At 40.9% G+C, this 18,367-nt stretch overlaps 1 pseudogene; it reads left to right on the forward strand.

The window, feature by feature from the left end:
• Positions 1-10,409: 10,409 nt before the first annotated feature.
• Positions 10,410-12,005, forward strand: LOC149305548 (pyruvate dehydrogenase [acetyl-transferring]-phosphatase 1, mitochondrial pseudogene; annotated as a pseudogene).
• The last annotated feature ends 6,362 nt before the right edge of the window (positions 12,006-18,367 follow it).

The raw sequence follows: 18,367 nt of genomic DNA on the forward strand, positions 1-18,367 counted from the left end.
ATACGGCTTTCCTTAATCTAAGACAAGTCCAAGGTCTCTTTAAAGGGATAGTTTGACACCTCTACCATAGTAAGTGGTTATTAAAGTACTCTACCAAAGTATGAGAAGTATGCATTCTACCAAAAGGAACAAAGGTAAACACAGGGCATTTATGGGGGGGGGCTGCATCTCCTTCCAAGTGGGGGAGCTAGTGAACCCTGCCAGGATAACTCGAGTGCACACATTCTAATTCAGTGCTTATTTATTGATAATAAACCCAGGGGCTATACAGGGCTGCGTGACTTCATAATGCATTTTAGAAGTGTGTTTTTATGTTGCATGGGTGGCTTTATTAGAGCTGTTCTTCCTATAGAAACACTAGTAACATTTATAATGAGCATTAGAATTTTGCCCACCAATGCCATCTATTACTTACCGCCATCTGGAGTGGCATAGCGCATTCAAACATATCATGCCTCATCAATCCACGCATGGTTTTTGCCAAGCTTCTGTAGAACAATAAGACTGTTCCAACCCCTTACTTTTTAGTTTTGTCGCTGGCAGTTGCTGGCATTGGGACTGCACGTTTCTAGTGCGTTTTCTAGGGCTGAAACAACGAATCGATAAAATCGATAATAATCGATAACGGAAATAGTTGATGATTTCCGTTATCGAGTGATCGATTCGTTGTTGGAGCACTCGGCTCCTTTTACTTACCTCCGCGAGCGTTCCTCGCTTCTGCTACACGCTCTGCAGTTTCCGCCTTCTTTTAGCTACGTGACGGATGTGACGCGCTTCAATGAAGAGTTCAATAAAGTTTTAAACTTGAAGGTTGAAAGTGGAACGAGTACGTAGCGGAGGTAAGTATTCTTTATGTCTATGTGCGAATGTGTGGGTCCACGGCGGAGTGGGGGGGGTCCACGGCGGGGTGGGGTTTCAGGGGATGCAGGGTAGGGTGTGGGTGCAGGGCAGAGTGGGGGTGGGGGGGCAGGCCAGGGTAGGAGACTGGGTGCAGGGCAGGAGACTGGGTGCAGGGCAGAGTGGGGGTGGGGATGCAGGGTGTGAGTGTGGGTGCAGGGTGTGAGTGTGGGTGCAGGGCTGGGCAGTGGCGTCTCCAGCTTTCATATTTAGGGGGGGCACATGGGGGGCCAGGGACCAAAGTAGGGGGGCCAATTATAAAACGGTACATATACAATATATATAATATATACACACACGTTAGACGTGCATTTTTAACTACATAATATGCTCTTATCTCTTTGAAGTAAAGACCGTGATAGAAATATGATTTCAAAATAACAGCTAAAGTGTTTTTTCTTTCTTTTTTAATTTTTTTTTTTTTTTTTAACCTCCCTCCCAACCCGCCCTGTGTCTGCAAGGAAAAAAAAAAATAAATAAATAAAAAAAATAAATAAATAATTATATATCACCATAGACCCCAAGTAAATTGGAAGTCCCTCTTTTTATTTTTGGATTCTCCACTTCTATATTGTTCATATTTTTTAATTTGGTCAATCAAATTTAACCACTGGGGTAGTGCGGGGGCTCCTTTATTAAACCATTTCCTCAAAATCAATAATCTCCCTAAAAAAAAGATTTTCTTGAAGAAACCATAAGTGCAATAAACCCGCATTAAGGGCCCCACATCTGGGACAATCTGAATTGTCTCTACAATTAATCTTCCATAGCTGATGCGGAGAGTAGTATAGCCGATAAATAATTTTAAGTTGAGTGAATTGATATTGTTTATTTAAAGTGCAACACCCTGTGTTAATTAGAATACGGTTCCATGAGGCCTCGTCAATAGCCCCGATCTCCTCTTCCCACCTCCTTTTAATCTTATCTCGGAACCTTATATCCATTTCTCCAAGCAACATTTTATAAATAATAAGTGTCTTTTTCCCTATAGTCCTTATCTGTAAAAATTCAAACAAATCATGTGTCTCAAGTACAAAAAACTTCTTATTTTCCGTGTAATTATATGCATGTAATAATTGATTGTACCAAAATTTATGACCATTATCCAAACCATATTCAAATTTAAGCTCATCAAAGCCCTTAATATGGCCAGTAGTAAACAACTGACCAACAAAATTAATACCTTTTTTAATCCAAAAGTCTCTCCCTAAACCCTTGTGAAACTCCTTGAATTTTAAATTGTGCCATATACGTGTATGGGGTAAACTTCCCTCAATTTTACAAATACGTTTAGTTTCTTGCCATACTTTCCTATATAATTTCACCAAAGTTGTATAACCAACCTCCCCATCCACTTGTAAATCCATCTCCAACATTTCAATGGGGTTAGAGGTCCCACTAGTTTCTAAAAGAAACCGTATTAATCTTCCATATTCGTCTAACCTCAAATTCTGAATCTTCGTAGCTAGAAAGTATAATTTGAAATGGGGTAATGCCCAACCACCCTCACCCTCGGGTGATGTAAGCTTGGCATATTTCATACGCACTCTTCCTCTTCCCCACAAAAGTTTGCTCAGTGCAGCTTCTAGCCCTCTAAACCATTTATCCGGAATCCACACTGGTGAGGCAGACAAAACAAACAAAACCTGCGGGAGAACAATCATCTTCACTAAACTCACTCTATCTGCCAACGATAATGGGAGTTTAGCCCAAATCTCCGCCTTTTTTTGTATCTTTATACCTAATGGGATAAGATTCTGCTTCACAAAAAGATCGACTTTACTCGAAATTTTAATCCCCAAATATTCCACAGGATCCCCCTGACTCAAAATCTTAACCCCCTGGACCTTGGGGCTGCTTGCTGGATTCAATGGAAGAAGTGTTGATTTATCCCAATTAATTTTAAGACCCGAAAGACTACCGAAGTTATCAACCGTGTCTATCACTATTGGGAGCATTTTTTCAGTATCTTCCAGAAACAATAATAGATCATCCGCATATAACAGCAGTTTATCTTCATTACCTTTTATCCCAAATCCTCTTATTTGATGATTCTTCCTAATACTAAGAGCTAGGGGTTCAATATATAATATAAATAAGAGGGGGGAAAGTGGACATCCCTGCCGGGTTCCTCGACTTAACGAAAAAATGTCGGAAAGCTTACCATTTAAGTTTATCCTTGCTACTGGAGAACTATACATAAGTTGTATCCAACTCAAGAAACCCTCTCCAAAACCAAAAGCTGTTAACGTATGCCATAAAAAACTCCATTCCACCCTATCAAATGCCTTCATGGCATCCAAAGATAGGATGGAGTGGGAAGAGTTCCTGCCCAGCTGGAGGTTGGCAAAAACTCTTTCGAGATTAGAATGTAATAATCTTCCTGGTACAAACCCTGTCTGATCTTCTCCAATCAGATCCCACACACACCTTGCCAATCTTCTAGCTAGCACTTTAGCTAGGATTTTCACATCTGTGTTAAGTAAGGAAATCGGCCGATATGAATCCACTTTTGCTGGATTTTTATCTTTTTTAAGAATAAGAATAATTACTGCTTCCAGCATAGAGCTTGGTAGCTGCTTTTCTTTCAGACCTTCAGTAAAAACTGAGCATAACATAGGTAAGAGAGCACCTGCGTATTCCTGATAAATCCCAAAAGGGAGACCGTCCCCTCCTGGGGCGGAGGAGGATGCACAAGAGAAAAGTGCATCCCTCATCTCATCCACCGTAATTTCCCTTTCTAATACATCCTGTTCTTCCGTGATCGTAGGTAAAGCACACTCCTTTAAATAATCCACTATATCACCCTCATTTACTACTGGGTCTGCTTGATAAAGCTTAGAAAAAAAATTAACAACTGCTGCCTGTACTTTACTTGGTTCCCTTTAGGGCTGCAACAACTAATCGATAATAATCGATAATGAAATTCGTTGCCAACGAATTTCATTATCGATTAGTTGAATCGATTATTATCGATTATAAAATGAGGGTTTTTTCCGAGCAAACGCTCTGAAAAATACCCCTCATTATATAATCCGTTTAGTCTGACTCGCAGCAGCAGCTCCTACTTACCAGTCCCTCCCTGTAATCACTGTGACAACTGGCCCCGCCCCCTTCCTTCTCCCAGAAGGCCAGAACCACATGGCTGTGACACTCATCTAACTGTAAGTATAAAATTAATATTTGGGCTGCTGAAAGTTAGGGGAGGTGGGGGTTAATTTAGGGGCAGTTATGGTTAATGGGGTGTTTAGGGTTAATTTAGGGGCAGTTATGGTTAATGGGGTGTTTAGGGTTAATTTAGGGTAGTTGTTTTAAAGGGGTATTTAGAGTTAATTTAGGAGCAGCTATGGTTAATGGGGTGTTTAGGGTTAATTTAATGATGAGGACTGAGGGTTAATTTGATTAATTTAATAAAGTTAACTTAAGGTGCAGTTAGAGATAAAGGGGGGGGGCAAACTAAGGGGAATCTAAATCCTGGGGGCAGTGAAGATTAACCCAGTACTTATTTAAAAAAGTATGGTGTCAGTGTGATGCGAACAGGTCTGTGACTCTATGAGGGGACTATGAGATATCTGGGGGGTATAAGGCATATCAGGGGAGGACGGAGTGACATATCTGGGGGTATAAGGCATATACATTAAATAAGGCATATGTGGGGAGGGCAGTGTGGCATGTCTGGGGAGGACGGAGTGGTGTATCAGGGTGTATAAGGCATATCTGGGGCCACAGTGGCATATCTGGGGGTAGACTGGAGTGGCATATGTGGGGAGGGCAGCGTGGCATGTCTGGGAGGCAGTGTGGCATGTCTGGGGAGGATGGAGTAGTGTATCAGGGGTATAAGGCGTATCAGGCACAGTGGCATATGTGGGGGTGGAGTGGCATATGTGGGAGGCAGCGTGGAGTGGTATATGTGGGAGGCAGCGTGGAGTGGCATATGTGGGGGGCAGCGTGGAGTGGTATATGTGGGGGGCAGCGTGGAGTGGTATATGTGGGGGGCAGCGTGGGGTGGCATATGTGGGGGGCAGCGTGGGGTGGCATATGTGGGGGGCAGCGTGGAGTGGCATATGTGGGGGGCAGCGTGGAGTGGCATATGTGGGGGGCAGCGTGGCAAGCCTGGGCTCAAATGTGCATAAATTGGGGGGGGGCTGGTTGGGAAATAAAGACAAGAAATGTATTTTATCAAAGTTTTTTTTTATTCTGCTGTTTGTATTTAACATCATTTGTTTATTAAATTATTTTAAATAAATGAAAAATTTACATTCATTTTTTTTATCCGATTAATCGAAAAAAAATAATCGGCCAACTAATCGATTATGAAAATAATCGTTAGTTGCAGCCCTAGTTCCCTTACCACCCTACCATCTTCCTCTTCAATTGCCAAGATATCGCTTTTATCTTTCTGGGCCTTTACCAAGTTTGCTAACAATTTCCCCGGCCTACCCCCTTCTACAAAGTTCCTTTGACCTCTAAAAAATAACTTGTGTTGTGCCTTATCTATCATCAAAGCTGCAAGTTGGTCCTGTAATTCTTTCATTTGTTTATGATTCTCCCTTGAAGGATCTTTTGCAAAATTTGCTTCACTACTGAAAACTTTCTCTCTTATAGCTTTCTCTTTTTGGAAGAAACTTCGTTTCTTTATGACCACATCTCTAAGGAGCAGCCCCCGCAAAAATGCTTTAAGTGTGTCCCAGACCACCCCTAAAGTTGCGGATGTTCTATTTATCTCCCAAAACTCTTTTAGGGTATGAATATTCCTCTCTTTAGTGTCCAATAGTGTTAGCCAATGGGGATTGAACCTAAAAGGTTTCCCTTCATTCTTCCTCCCCTCCCCCAATAACAAATCGACCACTAATGGTACATGATCTGAGATTGTCCTCGAGTCATATACGATCTTATGAATAAACCTAGTCCCCAAATCATTACATAAAACTAAATCAATCCTAGATGCAGTTTGATACGAGGCGGAAAAACATGAAAATCTTTGTGTAACAGGATTCATTAAACGCCAAGGATCATTCCAACCTAGTTCTTCAATTATTCTTGCTAATGGGGTCTGGATATTTACATTCATATTCCGTAAATTACCCACTCGGACCACATCTTTCACAGGGACCAAAGTAGGGGGGCCAATTATAAAACGGTACATATACAATATATATAATATATACACACACGTTAGACGTGCATTTTTAACTACATAATATGCTCTTATCTCTTTGAAGTAAAGACCGTGATTGAAATATGATTTCAAAATAACAGCTAAAGTGTTTTTCTTTCTTTAATATTAACCCCTGCTGACAATATATATAAATATTACACCCTGCTTCCGATATATATTATTTGCCCCTGCTGCGGATACATACTTATATTATACCCTGCTGCCGATATACATAAAAATTATACCCTGCTGCCAACATATATTAATATTAGCCCCTACTGCCGATATATATTATTAGCCCCTACTGCCGATATATATTATTAGCCCCTACTGCCGATATATATTATTAGCCCCTGCAGCCAATATATATAAATATTAGACCCTGCTGCCAATATGACTATAAATACTAGACCCTGCTGCCAATAAATATTAATATTAGCTCCTGCTGCCAATATATGTTAATATTAGCTCCTGCTGCCAACATATATATATATATATATATATATATATATATATATATATATATATATATATATATATATATATATATATATATATATATATATATATATAACTAGCCCCTGCTTCCGATATATATTAACTCCTGCTGCTGATATATATTAATATTAGACCCTGCTGCCGGTATATATTATTAGTCCGGTTTCCGATATATATTAATATTAGCCCCTGCAGCCAATATATTAATATTAGGCCCTGCCGCAAATATATATAAATATTAAACCCTGCTGTCAATATATAAATATTAGCCCCTGCGGCCAAAACATATATAGATATTTGCCCCTGCTGCCAATATATTTTATAGTGAAAAAACTGGACCCTACCCAAGCATTTCCTTGGGCCCTGCTCAACGCTCCCTTGCATGCAATCACTCCCTCCGCTACCACGCCGGAAAAAATATATTTGCCACACTGACTGCAGATCAGGGGAAGACAGTGAGAGTCAGTACAGTCTTCCTTCCTTCTGACTGCACCGTGACATTGAGAAGTCCTTTCCCCTGTAATCATCCCCAGAGTCCCTTTGTCCCCTCATTCACTAAACCATACCGCTCTTTTACTTACACCCTGTAGTTCAGGTATAGATCAAATAAACAACACATGGAAACAGCACATGCAACTGAATTAGACAAAAAAAAAACCTGTACTTGCAGGTATACATAAATAATGTATGGAAACTTAGCCGATACAGATCAACAGAATTTTACACACTATTTGACATCCAAACAACTATAAATCATTCTTTTTTATCACATTATTAAAATCCCAGAAATCAAAAAAGTTAAAAGGCCCCAAAAAATTAAGATTAGACATAATGGAATCAAACATTTGCTACTGCAAAAATTTTTAGATGAAAAAGTCCAGTTTTATTCAGCGCAACAAAACAGTGATAGCATTATTCTTAACAATATTCTTGAAAACGAAATATTTTAGCAATTAATGCAACACAACCATCACAGAATGAACCAAACTGCATCACCAAATGAACACCTCATCACAGATAACAAAATGCATACAGTTGCATATAACTAAGCTGAATAGCACTTGGTCTGTGAAGGCCTGTGAAACCAAAGGGGAATAGCGTCCTGTATACTGTAATCAAGAATTGAGTTTCACAAACTCTGAACCAACATCTACGTTTCCTTTTTAATAATATATTCAGATTGAAATAAGAGTAAATAACACAAAACCTTTACTTTTCCTCTCACTGATTTCTAGGCCTAGAAAGTTTTGTCCTCTGAAGTGACCACAAAGTCTGGATAAATAAAAATTACAAAGTTCTATTGAACCCTACAGCAAGTAAAGTGCCAGGAAACAGATGACCAAACTCATATCAGGACAGGGTCTCCCACACTGACACCCAAATACATACCCCAGGGCAGGCTCTGCTGCCACATGGACCCCCACATCAGGATGGGATAACCTACTAATATTATTATTATATTATACTACTACTACTAGTATAAAAAATGCTTTCCACATTGCTCTGTTGTTTGTGTGTATTGCCCCTTGTGTATTTGTGCCCCCCCAGCCACCCTCCTTTGTGCATTTTTGCTATACACCTTTGTGTATTGATGTATTTGATGCCCCCAGCCAGGCCCCCTCCCTTGTGTATTGATTTATTTGATGCCCCCAGCCAGCCCCCCTCCCTTGTGTATTGATGCACCAGCCCCTTGTAATGGTTATTATAATGGCCCCCAGTATTAACCCCCCCGATGTGTAATTATGTCCCCAGCCTGCCAGCCACCATCTTTTTGTATTTAATTTCCCCAAGGCAGCCCCCCTTGTTAATGTCCCTCCTTCTGCTTATCAACTCAACTATTTTTTTAAAATGAAATAATTACTTTTTTGAAGGTCTTCGTTTTTCCGCCTTAACACCGCTGCTTTTGCTCTTCTACAGCGTGCTCCCTGTCACAGAGCATCTGTTCCGTAAGTGAGCGTCACGGTGCATCTTCAAAGGGGCGGGACGAAGAGCCTCAGTGATTGGCATGCCGGCAAGCCATTAAGCGGCTGGCGGCTGACTGTTTCAAAGCGGCTGGATTACTGCTTCGGTTTTACAGCCGCTTTGAAACTGTCAGCCGCATCGGCTGCGATTTCAGCTCAATGTGCCGGCACACCGGAAAACGTCCCGGTTTCCCGGCAGTGGGCCGGGTCATGGTAATATATCGTTTCAATTGGGGGGGCACACTGGGGGGCACAGCATAATGTAGGGGGGCCATGGCCCCCTCTGGACCCCCCCCTGCCGACGCCACTGGGGCTGGGTGCAGGGCAGAGTGTGGGGGCAGGGTGTGAGTGTGGGGGCAGAGCAGAATGTTAGGGCAGAGTTGGAGACTGGGTGCAAAGTGCTGGGTGCAGGGTGCAAAGTGAGTGGTTAAGGTATTAAAACTAGTTTGATAAATATTGCGTTTGGGTTCTCGTAACAAAATAAGAATGTTAATGTAAATTTTAAGTTGCTTTTTTAACATAAAGTTTGCATATTGTTTTGTTTTTTTTAATCCGATTAATCGAAAAAATAATCGGCCAACTAATCGATTATTAAAATAATCGTTAGTTGCAGCCCTAGCGTTTTCCTCATGCAGAGTTCAGGATTAAAAACCATTGCAATCAGTCCATGGTTGTTCTATGCTAGCCTGTTTAACAAACTCTCATGCTTTCCACCTGCAAGGGGCAGGGCCAGCGTCAGGGTCCTGGGAAGCTGCAGAGCTTTGCACAGAAATGCATTGCAGGGCAGATGGGTTGTGTGTGGGGTGCACAGTGTTTCAGTTAAAGCAATAGATATGCACACAACATTCATATGTATAACTCTGGTCATTTAGGAGAATGAAGGAGAAGAATCGATTCATGGAAACAAACATTAGATACTGCCTATTTAAGAAATAGGTCTAAGTATAACATGCAATGTTCTTCTATCCTTAAGTCTTGAGGTTGCAATCCAACTCTGTGTTAGACAACTGGAGGAGTGGGGCTGGAGTATGGTAACATCTAATTTTAGCAGAAGGGCAGCACAGTTAAGGGCAGCTCTGTTAGAGGGACAGTTGTAGGGAATATATATACATTAGTTGGATATTTATTATTTTTACTGGATGTTTTGCTACTTATTTCTAGTCTTCTGATTACTTGCCTACCTACCATCCGCTGCTGTTTCTAAAGCTAGTTCTTCTCGGCTTGGAAGCCTCTTGTAGATCAGAACATGGCAGCCATTCAGCATGTCACATAATTGCCTAAATATTTATGCTGCAAGTGTGCCCAAAAGTCATGCGTTATTGAAAAAGGTACAAAATGCCTCTATTTGCGATAATAGGCTGGCTTCGGATGAAGTCCGGCTAGGGAAGGAAACTCGGTTGTAGCAAAGAATGGGTTTACTATTAGTAAGTCGATACTTAGAAATCCACATGCAAAACGTTGCTGCTTTTTCTGCTTCAAAAACCTACTTGGCACACGTTGCTATGTACCCTGTTGACAATAGGAATATAACAGCCGCAGAAAGCAAAAAAGTGGGCGTTCCACTAAATACATCTGATATTTAAACTTCATGGTAACTGCAGCTGTAAATAGGAGTCAAAAGGTGACAAGGAATGTTGTCAATTCCTGCCTCATTCGCAGAACTGGGGAATAACAGAGATGAGTGTTACTGACAATTATTATTGGACTAACTCTGTAGCCAAATAATGTTTAGGTCTGAAATAAAACATTACTCCAGATAATGTCATTTTTGTGGGTTGTTAAAATGACCTAGGGCTGCTTGAAGGTAGCTGATACAACACATGTGTAACTTTTATATTTGTTATTCTGCAGGTATCCCAGGCAGAAGTTGTAATCCTGCATTTCTGGTTGATGCAATGTCTGCACCATCTCAGCTTCTTTTTCCTCTAATAAGACACTGTGATCTTGGCAGGATATGCCGCTCTGTTTGTTACTGTCACCATAAACCACTTTGTTGCCTACCAAGGCCGGCATCTCCTAAACACTTCTGTTATGGATCAGAAGCTAAGTTTCCTTCACCTTTTCACCAGCACAGAGAACACTGTGTTCAAACAAGGAAATATGTTACCACTCCACAGAGGTTTTACCTGACTCCTCCGCAAGTCAACAGTATACTCAAGGCCAATGAATATAGTTTTAAAGTTCCAGAGTTTGATGGAAAAAACATAAGTTCAATCCTTGGCTTTGATAGTAACCAGTTGCCAGCAAATGCCCCAATCGAGGATCGGAGAAGTGCAGCTACATGTTTACAGACCAGAGGGATGCTGCTTGGTGTGTTTGATGGCCATGCAGGGTGTGCGTGTGCTCAAGCTGTTAGCGAAAGACTATTTTATTACATTGCTGTTGCTTTGCTACCTCAGGAAACTTTACTTGAGATAGAAAATGCTGTGGAAAGTGGCCGGGCACTGCTGCCCATATTGCAGTGGCACAAACATCCTAATGATTATTTTAGCAAAGAGGCTTCCAAGCTATATTTCAACAGTTTGAGGACCTACTGGCAGGAGTTGATTGACCTAAACACAGGGGAGACAACTGATGTTAAGGAGGCATTGATTAATTCCTTCAAAAGACTTGATAATGATTTGTCTCTGGAAGCGCAAGTAGGAGATCCAAACTCGTTTCTGAATTACTGGGTGTTAAGAGTTGCCTTTTCGGGGGCTACAGCATGTGTGGCCCATGTTGATGGTTTGGACCTGCATGTGGCCAACACAGGTGATGGCAGGGCTTTGCTTGGTGTGCAGGAAGAAGATGGGTCTTGGTCTGCAGTTACTATGTCCCATGATCATAATGCTCAGAATGAATCTGAGATAGAACGCCTGAAGTCAGAGCACCCAAAGGAGGAAAAGAGTGTTGTCAAGCAAGACCGGCTTCTAGGGCTCTTGATGCCTTTCAGAGCATTTGGAGATGTCAAGTTCAAGTGGAGCATTGATCTTCAAAAACGTGTTGTTGAATCTGGCCCAGATCAGTTGAATGACAATGAATACACTAAGTTCATCCCACCCAACTACCACAGTCCACCTTACTTAACAGCTGAACCTGAGGTTATATATCACAGGTTAAGGCCTAAAGATAAATTTCTCATATTGGCTACAGATGGCCTTTGGGAAACAATGCATAGACAAGATGTGGTAAGAATTGTTGGAGAGTACCTAACAGGTGTTCACCATCAGCAGCCTATATCTGTTGGTGGATATAAGGTCACCTTAGGACAAATGCAAGGACTCCTTACTGAGAGAAGGGCCAGAATTTCATCTGCATTTGAGGATCAGAATGCAGCCACCCACCTTATACGACATGCTGTGGGCAACAATGAGTTTGGAGCTGTAGACCATGAACGTTTGTCAAAAATGCTTAGCCTTCCAGAGGAGTTGGCAAGGATGTATAGGGACGATATTACTATTATAGTTGTTCAGTTTAATTCGCATGTCATTGGAGCAAGTCAGGATGAGTAATTTGCTCATTACATAAATCTTGATTACCAAAAGTTTGTAAGGTGGGCTTATGTTAGAATGCTTTTAGTTGCATGAGAAATCTGCTACCTGTGTTTAAGCTGTATCCTCTGATCACCTTTCCTTACATTAAAGTGAGAGAGACATGCATGGCTGATCCCCTCTACTGGAAGTGCTATACTGCTAACATTTATGTAAAGATTGTTTGCTTTTTATTTTTTTTAAAGCACCAGGCTTCCTTAATGAAGCTTGATATGTGTTTAATAATTATTATTAATCAACAAACATTTTCAGGTTCAGTTAGATTTCAGAAAATCTTGGATTGTTAAAGTGGAGGTAGAATATCCGTCTAAATATCCCAGTCTTTGTCTAGTAACCAATGTTTGGTCAAACTGCTTCTGTGTGGTAGAGTGAATGTGTGCGCTTGCCCACCTTACTACTTGGTTCCCAATACACTTTTTAAGCCATAGCCTTACATAGGAACAGAACAAAGGTGAGACTGTGACTAGCTGGACCTTGAAGTACATCACATTTAATATTTCTGAGGATATGTACAAGAATGTAGACTATTTGTACACTCCACGATTGTGTCTAAATGTTTGCTGTATGATCCTATTGATGTGTATTTGGTTTGTGATGTGGAAGGTTTTAGTCTCTTCCGTACATGTGCGCTATTAATATTTCTGCTGTATGGGGGACTAAATACTTGTAACACTAACCAAATATCTGAGATACATTGAGAGGTAATGTTTGGTCATGTTTTCCTTTTTTATTATGGATGAAGCAAATGCTAGTTACTCAGTCTCTAACAGGACCCATTCACAAGGGCAAAGTGGGGGTTATATAAAAAAAAAAAACACCCCCCCCCAGTGAATCCCCACACACCTTCATCATTGTCAGCCGCCTCTCCTTGATGTCATTAGATAAGCCGTGTTATCAATAGAGAAATAGTATGCTTAATTCTTCGTAAGTTGACCTTTAATATATTCCTGTTCCTTTGTTTTAGTTATCCGTTTTCTTGCTGTGCCTATGTTCCTGTATATCTTTCTCTACACAGAGAGAAATAGTAGTTCCCCAAACTTTAACCATTTATTTATTTTGCTTTGCAACAAATTAAATATATTTTAAATTGCCCAATAAACAGCCTTATGTTTCTTCTAATACATGCATAGAGCAAAACCGCTGGTGCTATCATGCCCTCCAAAGGTCCCTTGTTTAAAATGTTACTGACACTATGATGGGTGCAAAGGATAATGGTTTTAAAATATTTCACATTTTAAAACCTTTCATACAGTTATATTTCCTTAATTGCGTCAGTCCTCATTTTTATACTTTTTGTCTTCATAAATAACGAATGAGAACATCGTGATCCCATGAGCAAAGCACTTACGATACTTAAAGCCAGTTTTGCAGTTTTGTAGATTCTGCTAGTGAGTATGATTTTCATGTAAACGTCACATATCTGCTAGAACAAATTCTGTATTCCTTTTATTGATCAAAAGAATATAGTGTTGTAGATGCTTGTGCTGGTAGGTGAGTTTTTTTTGTTCTCATGCAGTCGTCCTGTAAAGCACCGCGGGTGCGTGTGTGCCGCTTGCCGGTGGGATGACATGGTCACTGTAGTAGGTAGTATTATATGAAAATTGTAGGGCTTCCAGCAGTCTTTGGACTCTAATTTATACCAAAACTGCATTCAGAATCTCAAAAAGGTTTCCATAGTATTTACACATCTGTGCTAGTCGCAAGGGTGCGTGACTGAATTCTGCTTATATAAACTGGGTTCTACAGGACCACCGAGCGCAGTAACTCCAGAACTTCACTAAGCTTTATGAAAAGCCAACTCATTTGAGCTCCTCCTGTTATGAAGCACTTAGTAGTAGGTCCTGCTTGATACATTTTTTTTTTCTAATGGATTTATTCCTGTGGTAAAACATATAACATGCATATTTAACACTTTGCTTTTGTGTAAGAGCAGCACTAGTGCCCAATTAAAGGCAGTCACGTATTGAATGACAGAATTCTATATAAACAAGCTGACAAATCAATTAGTACCTTATGCCATTGAAACGGACCATGTCCTTCTAAGCTGTGTGTAGTGATGGAATTCTACGCAATTTTGGCAGAAACCTGTATTTGGTGTAAATACTATGGGTTATTTTTATATATAAATACAATAACAATAAAATACAATATATATATATGATCTATAATCATAGTTGCTACACTCCTTGTGACACCTTACAGAACATAACATATATGTTTTTATAAAAGTACGTTTAGTTTGTCTTGTGAGTCGCTTCAGTTACTGATTTGGCCTGGGTAAAACCTTTTTTTTCCTTCCTGTTTATCAGTTGCAATTATGTTACATATCTTGTCTTCCAAGACGGCAGATGACTGTTACGAGTATAATGTTGGCATGGTGCCAGTTTGTGGGATTATACCAGTGGTTCAAATCATATTGGGTCTGTTAAGAACCAGTACATCATGCAGTTGAAGGATATGTAATGGACCCACACTGTGATCCATCTCTGCCTCTCAGAACACTGAGTTGTGTTTCTGGCACTGAACGATGGTAGCTTGACTCTTCCATTATCCTCGGTTACGGTTACCCCGTACACGGCTGCCATTCATGGACCTCACCCTCAAAAAAACAGATTGGTGACCAAAACTGCTTCACTGATCCCCATTTACCTCTAAACAAGATGCAGTTTCTTGCATTGATGCATTGGCGATGCGCTCTTTGTTTGTGGCAGGGTTCGGTTGTGAACCCTGGTGTGATGAGCCAGTGCAAAAGGTTGATGGGCCGTCAAGTCAGTACGGGCCTCAAATATTATGCAATATATTTTAAAAAGCAATTAGTGCGTGTGTTGCACCTTGTTTTCTAAGGGTAAAATGGAAATTACAGAGGGGCATAATCTAAAGTCTAAACTTTTGCCACTGCTCAACAGAACATAAAGTAAGCGTGTGCTGTGTGAATTGTCTTTTTATTTAAACACTTGTGACAATTTTTTATTATTATTAAAGTTCCTGTATAACTTGGCACTGACCTTAAACCACCTTATTTTTTCCGGCTCTTCAAGCAGTTTCCTCTGTATAGCAAGTACAGTGTCACACTAACAGTTACACATTTTCATTACTCCAAGGCGATATTTGGTGTACAATATTTTCTTCTGTTACATGTATTACAAAATATAAGCACTGCACCTGAACTACAGTATTCTAAAATGTTGTTTTTTATTCTGCAATAACATTTCCATACTTCAAGACAACCCTTCCTGTAAGGTTTAAAACTGCTTATTTCGTGGTAATGCTTTCCAGAGCTTTTGGTCTCTTCTCCATTACAATGACTAGAAAGCATGTGCAGGAGAAATGCATTTTTATGTATTTATCAAACTTGTATAATATTGTCTGTTGCTATTCTTGTCTTTAAAATATAATAAACATATTAACTACTACTGTTAGTATCTTTGTCTTAGTTTCTTAATCACAGTCCTAGAATGTGTGGTAGATCATGCATGATCAGAGCATCCGTGTAAAAAAAATAAAAAAAAATCTGTCCACTGTAGCATCACACACTACAGCGTTCCAACCTGCCATTGGAAGCAACGTCGGCGCAGGCACTTCATGAAATGAACGCAGTAAAAGGACACCACCACTGGACTCTGGGGGCAGTGGACACTGCATAGTGCAGGAGTGTCCAAGTTTTTTATGCAGTGGGCCACTTCATCAGAATTGTATACGTGTGAGAAAATATGGCCTTTAATAAAATATGCAGATTAAAATAAAGTAAATGACACAAAACCTTTACTTTTCCTCTCACTGATTTCTGGGCCTAGAAAGGTTTGTGACTGCAAATTCAGGATAATTAAAAATGAAACACTTCTATTTATTCTAGGGATGCACCAAAATGAAAATTGTGGATCAAGACATTTACGGTTCACTTAGCCAAAACCGAAAATGACCCCCCACCTTTAAAAATAATACAAACTCAAATTTTTTATAAAAGTGGGTAACACACCACAATTGGAAGAAAAAAAAATTAGCAATATGACTTGGCATGATAGGAGTGTGATTGCTAACAGCAATCACACTCCTATCATACCCAGGCAACCAGTAAATGCTGGTACCTAGGCATGAATGGACTGTGATTGCTGTTAGCAATCACACTCCTATCATGCCAAGTCAGCCGGTATATGCTGGTACAGGGTGGCTGTAAGTGATGTGCAGACCCCATACTGCTGCCAGCATCAATACACAAGGGGGCAGCTAGCTAGCTAGGTTTCAGCATGTACTGGCTGACTTGGCATGATAGGAGTGTGATTGCTAACAGCAATCACAGTCCCATCATGCCTAGGTTCCAGCACTTACACATCCAACTAGTAAATGCTAGAACCTAGGCATGATGGGACTGTGATTGCTGTTAGCAATCACACTCCTATCATGCCAAGTCAGCCAGTATATGCTGGTACAGGGTGGCTGTAAGTGATGTGCAGACCCCATACTGCTGCCAGCATCAATACACAAGGGGGCAGCTAGCTAGGTTTCAGCATGCACTGGCTGACTTGGCATGATAGGAGTGTGATTGCTAACAGCAATCACAGTCCCATCATGCCTAGGTTCCAGCACTTACACATCCATGCTGTCACACACACTCATTCATTCATATTCATATCCCTCAATCATGCATACTCATTCAAACACCCTCCCCACCCCCTTACCTGCACTCCAACTCCTCGATGCCGCTCACAGACTTCAGCAGAGGGCGCGGCCTCCCTCTGCGTTCTCTGGTACTGCATAGCGGAAGCAGGACTGGAGCAGAGTCATGTGATGTCATGTGAACTCTGCTAGGTTCCGCTTCCTCTATGCAGTACAGAAGACCCTCCCGCAGGTATGCAGCAGGGCTCGAGGTGCGGCCCTGGCTGCCGATCTTACGCAGGCCGCACCTCGAGGTCTCGCGGGCTGCATGTTGGACGCCCCTGGCATAGTGCCTACTGTAATGTTTGGTAGAGGAATGATTATGGTCTGGGGTTGTTTGAGTGATTTAGCCCCCTGGAACAGTGAAGGGTAATGTTTTTAACATTTTATGCTCCCATGTGTGTGACCCTAGTTTGGGGAAAGCCCTTTACTGTTTCGGAATGCCTGGGCCCCTGTGCGCAAACCAAGGTCCGTAAAGACATGGGTTGGTGAGTTTAGTGTGGGGTGGGATATTGAACACTTTCCAAATGCTATTTTGGCTGAAAAGCGTATAAATTCCCTCTTATAGAAATCCTCTCCTAAAGAGTGGAGGCTGTTATAGCTACTGGGGGGTGTTGTCAATTTGTCCATATTGATGCCGATAGTCTTGGAATGTGATTTAAAATAAGCTTATATAGGTGTGGTAGGCGTATACTTTTTGGCTGTATAGCATATCTCTGACGAAGAACTGCTGGTTCAAAGCAAAAACAGGTTTGTCCTACCCTTGTGAATGGATGTCTAGATAAAACGTTCTGTATGTTGAGGAAAGGTTAAACACGCTGGCCTATAGAGCTTTTTGTGTCAATGTAAATTTGAACGCGTGTACCTCCTGGTTTAGGAAGCACATGATGAAAGAGGCATTCCCCACCAAATGTGTTGTAAACCTAAGTTAAAATGTTATTCTTAATGGCTTGGTTTTTGAGGTCTGTGGAGGGTACAGACTCTGCCCCCAGAAGAGGTGCACAGTTTGCTGTTTGGGGTAATAGCCTCCCTCTAGAAGTTTACAGATGGTATTTTAATGTTTTTTGGGCTATTGCCACAACGCTAGTCAGGCGTTCCCAATAAAAAAAAGTTTGTTATTTACTGCAGCGAGAGACTGCTTTATAGAAATCCAGCCTTGGCAAGTTTGTCCCACAACAAACATTGAGTGGATCATATACAAAGCATGGCTCTGTCAATGAGGTGACTTTAAGGAAACATAATTGGTGTAAATCTACAGGTTCAATGGCGAGCTTGTAGGGTTTTGAGAAATTTGGGCTAAATATAATTATTAGCAATTTCATTTAGCGGACGTGACTGCGCTTCTATTATAGGTTTTGGGAAATTCCCCTTTGCTTTGGCCAAATATGTTTTAGGTTACAGTATTGGCATGCCGCTTTACCCTTTGGTAACATTTGCCTTCCCTAGTTTTAATGCATATAATAGCTGAGTGGTCCCTTTAAATCCCCCTGCGGTCCCCATTGTGAATGCATTGAAGCATTCTGTAGAATTCCCCGTTTGTTTTGCTTTTTAAGTACTCTAATATTAAATTAGTGCTGGCCCGTTGGGGTCTGAACAAACCTTTGCCCCATTTAATGGGAGATCCTTCCCGATGCTGAAGGCAACCAGTGATGGGACATGTCAGACCATGG

The sequence above is a fragment of the Sceloporus occidentalis genome, unplaced genomic scaffold, assembly GCF_023333645.1.
Source record: "Sceloporus occidentalis isolate IW3139 unplaced genomic scaffold, rSceOcc1.0.p SCAF_11, whole genome shotgun sequence".
In the NCBI taxonomy this organism is placed as follows: domain Eukaryota; kingdom Metazoa; phylum Chordata; class Lepidosauria; order Squamata; family Phrynosomatidae; genus Sceloporus; species Sceloporus occidentalis.